The sequence below is a fragment of the Balaenoptera acutorostrata genome, chromosome 20 (genome assembly GCF_949987535.1).
Source record: "Balaenoptera acutorostrata chromosome 20, mBalAcu1.1, whole genome shotgun sequence".
In the NCBI taxonomy this organism is placed as follows: domain Eukaryota; kingdom Metazoa; phylum Chordata; class Mammalia; order Artiodactyla; family Balaenopteridae; genus Balaenoptera; species Balaenoptera acutorostrata.
Genome location: NC_080083.1, coordinates 45,032,999 through 45,043,575, shown reverse-complemented (window position 1 = coordinate 45,043,575; position 10,577 = coordinate 45,032,999).

Sequence of the window (10,577 nt, the reverse complement as noted above, 5' to 3'; positions counted from 1 at the left end):
ACACTCCCGGGAGTGGGACCCACCGCCCTTGCCCCTGGGATGGGGACGGGGGTGGAGAGGTTGCCGCCGTCGTGCAGGGACCAGTGAGATGGGCTTTGCCTCTGCTTCTCAAAGATGGGGCTGCCAGCCCTCCAAGGGGCCCCCTCACCCCCCTCTCCCCAACTCAAGGGCAACAGAGGAGGGTGAAGTTCCTGCTTTGGGATTCATTCATCCCTCCCGACACGGTTCCTTTTCACACTGTGATTTTGCTCTGCTGCCCACCCCGAGCCTGGTGTGGGCGAGCAGCTCCCCAGGAAGCTCGGCTTGGGTCCGGTTCTCACATTTCTTACTTTAACGACAGCTGCAGGAAGGAGGGGAACGGGGTGTTCTCTCCGCAGCCCTTTTCCCTCACTCCCACCCCGGTCTCCAGGGTCCCTGGCTTGCCTCCTTGTGAAGGGTGGGGCAAGGAAGCCTCCCGTGAGATCTAGTTAGACAGACCGCTCCTCCTGGCAAGGTGTCTCCAGGCCTTCCATGGCCTCCCCCCCTCCCCACTTCCCGCCCAACCCCAGCTGGACTATGCGAAACCACAGGACCCTCTGTACCTCCAGGACTTTGTTGCGGGGGAAGGAGCGAGTGTCTGCAGGTGTCTGCGACAGGCGAGGGTGAGTGTGAGCGTGAGAGAAGCGGGCGGGGTGCGGGCTGTGTGTCTTCCCCGATATTTTCCTCAAAACCCACAGTGAGAGGGGAGGACGCTGGGGGAGAGAAATTCCTTATGTTTTGGAGTGAAAAATCCCTCCTTCTATCCCTGAATGGAGAAAGCCCACCAACCCCCTTTCCAATGTGCCAGGCAAAAGTAAAGGGGGGGGGGTGTGCTTGGTGGGGGAGGGGTGGGGGGAAGGCTTTCTGGCTCCAGGCATATTCTCTCCCCCATCTCTGTGTCCTGGGCCGCAGAATAGGGGGCCAGGGGACCCTGTGTCACCCGCACTGTCTCCCCCGCCCCCGCCACCCTGCCCAGGCTCGCTCCCCATTTACTTAAAGCCTCCTTGAAGCAGAGGGAGAGGGTCCAGGGCTAGAAAACTGGAAGCACAGACCCAGGATGAGGAAGGGAAAGATGGTGCTATCTCCAAGTCCCTTCTCTTGCTCGTTGGTGGCTGTGACGACCCTTGCCTGGCTTTATTCATCTTTGGGCTTTCTTGTCACCCTTCTGGGTCTCCCCCTCCCATCTTCACCCCGAGTCCGCTGACTCAGGCCCCACGGTTGACATCTTTGCGTCCTTGTGCCCTGCAGGCATATTTAGCATCAAGTCCTCACTGCTTGTGAGTTGACTTGGGAATATTTACCCCAAATCAGAGGCTTGAGCCCCTGCCTGACCAATCCCTTTCCGCCCTTGGCCAGAGCCAAGGTGAAGGCAGGTGGAGTGTCTTATATTGGGCAGTTTGGGGGATGAGGGAGAGGCAGAGAGGGAACAATTTTGGGAGCCTTGAGGCAGGCGCTGGTCCATTTTGTTTCCTCTTGATCTCAAAGCACAATGTGGATTCTGGGACCAAAGGTCAGAGACACATCCTGTTGGAGAACCTGCGGTTGGCAGGGTGGTGAGAGGGTGGGAGGAGGACCTGGGGGAGCAAGAAGTAGCCTGTTTTCACTCGGCTTAAATTTCCTTCCAAAACAAGGCAAGCCAGCCGCTGGAATCTTGCTGCCAGCCCTCTATGCCTCCCATCCTAAAAATAGGGGACCTTTTCTTACACACCCCCAGAGAGAGGAGGGACTGTCACACTGGTGCTGAGGGACCCAGGGGCTGCTGGGAGTCTGTATTCCTTTCCAGAACCATCCATCCCTAGAAGAGCACAGAACCTGAGGGCTGGGCCGAGTCCCTGGTCTTTTCTTACATTTCACAGGTTTTTTAGCTGATCTAATCCCAGGAAAGCAAAGCTAGAATGTGAATATAACTTTAGTGGACCAATAATAAAATGCAAGAAGCCCAATGGTGAGAAAAGTGAATTCTCTCAATATTGCTTCCTGTTTTCTTCCTCATGTCCCTCCAGGGAAAATTACTTTATTGCTTAATTTCCACCTTTTCCCCCTCACATATGCACTTCTGGGCCTTTTCTTTTTTTAATAGCTGGAAAAAAAAAATACCACCCCACAGACCTGTATTTAAAAAGAAACAGAAATGACCATGTGAAATTTGCCTCTGTCCAAACATTTCATCCGTGTGTGTGTGTGTGTGTGTGTGTGTGTGTGTGTGTGTGTGTGAAGTCATCTGTTCATCTTTTTATATGGGGTGGTTGTCTTTCCTTGGTCTGTTTTGGTCCCCTCCCTCGTGGGCTTGTGCTTGGGATCAAATCTTTCTGGGCTGTTATGATTTTGAACATTTGACTTGGACCACAAGTGACTCTTTCTCCTGGTGACTCAAATAAAAGTATAATTTTTACCTGCGGACTTGGTTATCTCTCTGGCTCTGAGGTGCTGCTGTGTGTGTGTGTCCCGTCTGCTTGGGGGGCATTGGCCCATCACCCTCCTGGGAGCTCTGCTGCCCTTCAGGGGGAGAATGACCAGCCTGGAAGCTGTCACCCTGGGAGGAAGGGAGCAGTGGTGTGTCTGCTCTGACGGGGGCCTTGGCACCTACTTCCTCCTTGTAGAGAACTCCTCACCGGCTGGCTCCTGGCTACATCCCTCTGCCCAGCTTGGTGACACTCCCAGAAGCTTCTTTGAGCTCCCATATTCTCGTCTTAACTGTCTTACTTCCTTTGTAATGCACCTGTCTCCCCACTAGCCAGTGTGCTGTCAGGGCAGGTAATGGGGCTCATTCATCTTTCCAACCCCGCTGCCTGCCCAGGGCTGGGCACATAGCTGCTCAGCAAATGTTTGCTGAATTAATGAATGAGCTCAGCTTGGGGGTGGCGGCAGTTTTGGCTCTGCCTGACACAAAGGAGGAACTCAGCACGCGTTTGAGGAATGAAATGACAGATGGCCTGGGACGGTCTGCAGTGGGATGACATGGGTGAAGCCATCCACAAGGTGCTCTGGCAACCCGAAGCAGCACTCACGATGTCTGATGAATGGATCTTAAACACACATTTTTTTCCCTTTGACATTATTGCCAGCTCTGTGAGAGAAGTAACTACTGTGATGTCCATCTTACAGATGGGGTTCACTGAAACCCAGAAATGCAGAAATGTTTGGTGGGAGTCACACAGCTGGTGGCAGGGCTGGAGGTGTTAGGACCCCAGTGTGATGCTCCCAGCCTCCCGCCATGACCTTGCCACATGCCCTTTGCCCCTCTCCCGGCAGTATCTCCCATGCTCCATTCTTTGCTCCAGGTGCCCTGGGTCTGATCTCTGACCAGGCACGGCAGCCAGCTTCCCCTCTTCTGCAGGGTTGGGAAAGGGACAGTGGTAGAGAAGGAATCCAGATCCTTCAGCCCCAGCGTGGGCCCACCAGTCAGGCTTTGTGGAGAGGAGCATTGCCCACTTGGGCACAGAATTAAGGCTTTCCCTGGCTTCCGGATAGCAGCAGGCTGGAGAGGAAAGGCCTTTCCCTGGCTTCCGGATAGCAGCAGGCTGGAGAGGAAAGGCCTTTCCCCAGAGTAAGCCTTTGTAATTAGGGGCAAGGCGGCTGCCAGGCTGGAGCGGTGTAGGGAGTGGTGAGGCAGCACTGGGTAGGATAATTAAAGTCAGTACTGACACCTGCTCCCCTTCCGAAGGCGCAGGCTGCCTAATATTGCCCCAATAGCGGGGAATGAGTTGGCAAATCTTGCCTCCGTTGGCCTGCACCCTGTTGTCTGTGGAGCTTCTTCTCCCCAGGAGGCTTTAATCACCTCTGGAGTGATTTCAGGGACAGTCTGCTTGGGAGGGAACCAGCGCCAAGTCTCCACTCCCTAACAGCTCTGTTCCCTGCCCGCTGGAACCCATGCGGGGAATTTCTGGATCCCCTTCTAGAAATGGCCTAAGTTCCTGAGGCTTAGCATGACGAAGGGGTTGCTCATGCCCTCATCCTGGGTCCTTCAAAAGAACTAGCTGGGGTGGAGCCAAGGACACTAGGCCTCAGAGGTGACACAGGGAGTTTTCGTTTTTTTTTTAATTTAGTAGGAAATAAGGCAAAAGGCATAAAAATTACATAAGACATAACTGACTACCCCCCACCCAGCTTAAACTATAAAACACCAATTCTCCTTTCCCCTCAGAAGAAGCCACTTGAAGAATAGGAAAAAGAGTATATATAACTGAGTCACTTTGCTGTACAGCAGAAATTAACACAACATAGTGAATCAACTATACTTCAATTAAAAAAAAAAAGTCACTTGAGTTGCATTTCTAAACACCTACTGCAGAAGGATGGGCCTAACAGAGTTCTTTAGTGCCCTCTCTGGGTGTAACACTGCAATGCGTTCTGAAGAGGATATAAGAGGGACAAGGATGTGGGAAATGACCACGAAGAGATAAGGAATCAATAGAGGAGAGACCTCTGGGGCTCATACTGTAATCGGAGGGATCTGAGCAACATGCATCGCAAACTGAGCAGTGCAGGTGGGGCTGAGGGGGCATTTCCGACTAACAGGGTGGGCCAGTCTGGAGTGAGAGAAGGACGTGGACTCCGGAGTGGACAAGCCTAGTTTTGAATCTTGGTCTCTGCCCTTTCCAGTGAAACATTAGGGAAGTTCCTGACCATCTCTGAGCCTCATCTATAAAAGACTTGTAGGGAGGTTGAAATGACACCACGTGTGCAGTATCTGACCCAGCATAGGAATCCCATAAGTGTTAGCTCCCTCCCCAGACATGTCAGCTGAGACTCACGTGAGAACTTCATCCATGTCCCTCCATAACGTGACTTTACAATGTGCCAGTGGCCCACCCAGCTCCCAACCATTATTTTCTGAGCTTATTTGTCAAGGATGATCGGAGGGAAAAAGGAGAAGAAAGGCACTCAGGAGGATTCATTCCTTGGGCACCTGGATACAGATCAGATCTCTTCCTACTTCCATAACATTCAGACTCCATTTAGATACAAAGGGGTAGGATTGGGTTCCTGGGGAGAAATTGAGCCTCTTCGCTGCTGCCTGGTCGAAATCGAGCAGTTCCTTGGTTACCCGCTCCCAGGCTTTGTGATTGGTTGGCTGTGGGGGGAGGGGGGAGAGTAAGCTGCTGATGGAGGTGCAGCATCCCTACGTCTCAGGCCCTGGGAGGGGGAGGGGAAAGGAGGGCTGAGCAGTGGAGGGAAGAGGGAGCCATTTCTCTCCACTGACTGCAACCTCCGTGCTCACAGCTCACATTTCCCCGGGACCCAGAGGCCTCCTCGGCCAAGGACTCCACAATGCTGGATATTTTCATCCTGATGTTCTTTGCCATCATAGGTCTGGTCATTCTGTCCTACATTATCTATCTGCTCTAGGTGCCCGCAGCGGCGGCGTGGAGCCTACAGCTCAGGGGGGAAGGATGAAGCTGACTGGCCGAGCATCCTGCTTGCTGACGCACCGGTGGATTTTTGCTTCTGGTCATTATTTCGGGTATTGATTCAAAAACCAAATTACAAGGATCTTGTTTTCCTATTTTTTTCTCAGGTGCACTGATGTAGCATTTCCCAGACCACTCTGAAAAGAATAAGAAATGCCAACTTCTTTCTTTGAGACCTAATTTAAAGTAACAATTTTAAAAATGAAAAGTAAAGCCCACAATGCGAAGGATTTTTAAGTAGAATGTGTTGGGAGTGGTGTGCATGGTGGGAGGGACTATATTTCCTAGTTTTTTCTTCAAGTTAGGTGCTCAAACTCCAATTTGTCCATTTTCTCCTGGTAATTAAAGGTAAAAAAATCTTTGTATGTCAGCAGGGTGGCTTACAATTATGCTTGCATAATTGCATTAATTAATTAACTAGTGACTCATTCTAACTGGAGGATGATATAGCAAATCAAATTTACTTGGGAGTGGGGTCTTGCGGGAGATGTCAATTCTTTCCCAGCTGTGGGGTTTGGCGGAGTGGCGAGAAGAACTCTCAATTCTTGTCTTAGCCCATGACCAGTATCGGAAGCTGATACCTTTGCTGCTATTCCTATCTGAGCCTTGCTGTTTCTGGGTTTCCCACAGCTCCTGGACTCCAGTCCAACAAGAAGCCTCTCATCAACAGCAGTCCTGCTGCCCAGCAGACCTCTTCCAGAGCCTTCCGGATATGGTTAACCCCTGTCAAGCAAGGGGCTTTTTGAGCTCAGAGGCAGAGGCACTCACTCGGCTGGGACATCAGGAATTCGTGGGCATGGCTGGCAGCTGCTGCGTGCGTTTGAGCTGTAGACAGAGGTATTGAGAACACAGAGAGCTGAAATGTAGACTCATTAAAGTTACTATGGAGAACTGCTCAAAAATTCATTTGATAGCCTTTCCTTAGGTCTAAATGCAACTGCATATTATGCTAAAGTATGTTCTTTCCTTTCTCACACGAGGGGGTTCCCTTGTAGGTCCAAGAGCATGTTGTCTATCTTCATCTATGAAGTAGTCACTTTATCACTGTCTTTAGAGATTGCACAATCTGGGGTTGTGTGATTTCCCATGTCTCACTCTCTAGAAGGAAGTTGTCATTTGAGTTTTTAAGATTTATCATATCTTCCCCACTCCATACCCGTTGTGCTCCAGCTTCTCATTTAAAGAAAGAAACAGATATATAGTCCTCATTCTTTCTAAATAGCTGAATTATAAATTATTGAAACAAGATGGTTACACTTATCTTGTTATTTGGGAAAAATCTCTTACCCTCAAATAAATGTTTGTTTGTTTGTTTTTATAAATTTATTTATTTATTTTTGGCTGTGTTGGGTCTTCGTTTCTGTGCGAGGGCTTTCTCTAGTTGTGGCAAGCGGGGGCCACTCCTCATCGTGGTGCGCGGGCCTCTCACTATCGTGGCCTCTCTTGTTGCGGAGCACAGGCTCCAGACGCGCAGGCTCAGTAGTTGTGGCTCGCGGGCCCAGTTGCTCCGCGGCATGTGGGATCTTCCCAGACCAGAGCTCGAACCCGTGTCCCCTGCATTGGCAGGCAGATTCTCAACCACTGCGCCACCAGGGAAGCCCCAAGTAAATGTTTTTTATATGGTCAAATGTTCCTTTTCTTAAAAGCAAAACAAAACAGAAAACTTTCAACATATTTCTCTGTCCAAGTAGGGTTGAAGAAACCATATATTTGAGGGTCCAGAGTAGCCTTGGGCCCCAAATCTGTGGTATCTATTCCTTTGAAAAGTCTGTCTTGATTGTTCTACATTTGATTTTTATTTCTAGCTTAAAAATAAACAAGGAGAAAGATTAACTTAATAGTTTTGATTTATAACATTGTGTTCAACTTCCAGGTTTTAAAAAGAAAGAAAATTGAGGCAGTATATGTCAAAATTAAGATGGAAAACTTGCATTTTAAAATACTGGCCAAGAAGAAACACTGTTCTAGGAGCTTGTCTAGGCAACAAATTATGTGGCCTTCAATAAGTGATTTAACATTCAGGGCTTCAGTTTATTCTGACAAATGTAATGGTTGGACTAGAAAATTGTTAATGTCTCTTTCCATTTCAAAATTCTATAATTCTAGGATGAAAAACTACATCTTTGAAAACAGAATTCCCAGGAACAAACTCTTTAACAGTTTACCAGTAGTCCGCTTTTCTGCCCTCCCCAAATGACACTGTATAATGAAAACTCAACTTCAAACTCTTTTAGGGTACCAACTGCCACATTGTGAGGAGAAAATGAAAATATTTATTTACCCCAAACATATATCAGTGATCATTTGTCTAAGCTGCTTAGGGAATATTAACAAGTACAATACTACATAGTGGTATATAACAAAAAGGGGTAATCTGACAGATACACTAATGCAAGAAGCATGGCATTAATACATTCAGAGATGATCTTCTGTTTTCTGTGGAGTCCGTGACATAACATTTCCCACTAAAACATTCCTCTTAACTCTTTGGTATAACTTGTGTTTCAAACTAAAATTTTGTACTTCAAGTCAAGAGAGCAGCTCTATGTCCTTACCTAGGTAATTAGGGCAAGTGTCAGTATTTTGGAGGGATCCAAGTTACACAGTTAATTATGGCGGTATAGATCTTTGTGGTATAGTCTCTAACCGAGCTCCCTCTGAAGTCTTTTATGAGGTCAAGGCTCTTCAGTCTGTATCCATACAAAGTTGAAACAACTAATCAATTCAGTGAAAACAATCAGCCAATTTCAGTTATACACCAGTGATATATACCACTGGTATTGGGCACAATATAAAGACAGAAAGACACCCTTATTTTCAATTACTTGTGAAATATTATGGTTTTAAAAAATAAACAGTTACATTTTGGAAGAAACTTTATGACTTTGTGCCTATATCCATGCTATAATATGCCAGTTTAATTTTTAATTTTTAAAATATTTATTTATTTGGCTGCATTGGGTCTTAGTTGTGGCATGCAGGATCTTTTTTTTTTTTTTAGTTGCGGCATGCGGAATCTTTTAGTTGCGGCATATGGGATCTTTTAGTTGCGGCATGTAGGATCTTTAGTTGTGGTCCGTGGGATCTAGCTCCCCGACCAGGGAACCCAGATCCCCTGCATTGGGAGCATGGGGTCTTAGCCACTGGACCACCAGGGAAGTCCCAATATGACAGTTTATAACAGAGTTTTACTGTGTTCATTTCGATAAAATTTTCTAAATTTCACATTTAAACTATTTGTGTATTGCCATCCTAAAATATAATAAAACACTGAAAAAATTACTTTTGTATCAGTATTATAAAGTTTTGTGTAAATTTTATAAATCTGTGTCATAGGGCAATCATGTCCTATAAAAATGAGGATTGTACTTGGCCCACATCAATGTAGTAAAAACATCTCTAAATAATTGCAGATTACTTAGAAAAAAATTAATGTGGCATAATGCTAAGAATCATTATATTAATACCTGCTTTCTTGATTAAAAAAATAATGGGTTTGGGTGGAAAAATGATGTATTTTATGTTAGGAGAAAGAGAATATATTTTGGGAAACAGTTAAATAATGGGAAGATAAATGTTACTAAGTTGGAGCCACCTAAAACTCATTGTTTGGGTACTTTATATGGAATCAAATCCAAACTTTGAGTTTGAAACTTGGCATGACGTGATTTATTAAATTTCAGAAAATTTCTTTTCTTTTAAAAGGCTTAAAATTAGCATTGTTCAAACTTCAAAATCCTTTAACAGTATCATTTTAACTTTAAATTATTTAAAAATAATGGGAATGTCCCTTAATAAAGGACTTAAACATAGTTGAAGTGGGAAAATTGTCTTTGTAAATTACATGCTTTGGCTTTATCACAGACCAAATGCTTACTAAGCCTAGAATGGCCTCTTCTAAGTTAGTTTTGCTTCCATCTATTTTAAGTAAAAATAAAAGCAAAGTCATATATAAAGGGGGAAACAGAAAAACTCACTGACACAACTTCCATTATAAACTAAAAAAAAAAAATCTGCTAAGGCAGACATTTTTTAGAAATATTTAAGAACTCTGTTCATAGAAATACACTGTAAGATCTTGTAGTCATCGGAAATTGCAGGTAATCCACAATACTTAATCACATATTTTGTTTTTTGAAACTGGTGTTAAACTATGACAATTGTAGTATATTAGCAGCAATCGGAATATTAATTGCTTGGGAGTTTTGTCTCTGAATTAAATAACAGAATAGTATAGGATACTGTTCTGCTTATAGATTTATTGTTCAATTTAAGAGTTGTTGCTAGTAAATGAAATTATTTATTTATACACTAAAATATTAAGCATAAAAATATACATAAATATATAGCTAATTGAAACATTATTTTGTATTAAGACATTTAGTTTTTTGATCATGGTAGGGCTATAATTAACAGCTTAAATAAAAATAAGTTCTTCCACAAGAAATAATTTAAAGGAATTACATAGCAAATATTTTATAGTAACTATAAATGGAGTATAACCTTTAAAAATTGTGAATCACTATATTGTACACCTGTAATTTATATAGTATTATACATCAACTATACTTCAATTTTAAACATTTAATTTTTAAAAATACAAAAAAATTTAAAGGAATTACATGCTCAATGATTTGCATCATGACAAACTCTGAACAAGTTAGAAATGTTTTCAATTTTAATTTTATTTTATTAATATGAATAAATAACAAATTAAATAAAATTAGCAAATATTTTAAATATTTAGGTATCAAAGACAGTTCACCAGAAATACAATTCTTTAAAAATAACAATGAGTACTTATCAGTTTTGTGCACCTTTAAGAAAGCAGTGATCTTAGAATATGTACAATTATTAATTTTTTAAAATTTAAAAGCCTTTCAAGAGCTAAACTAAGTTTTTGTTTTTAAGTCTAGTTACTTGAGGAATTTTCTGGAGTTGTATTTGCTTTCTTGATGAAAAAAAAAAAGTGTTCTTAGTCCTTTGGCACTTTTTTTTTTTAACCTAGAGAAGACTGTCCAATACAGCTGTCTTTCAGGTCATCTTTCCTACCTTAGTGATGTCTCAATAAGCCAAGGAGCATATTTCCATCGCCTGATTTCTTACAGGTTTCAGAGCTACCTGCTGGTGGAATTGGTAAAGAAGTCT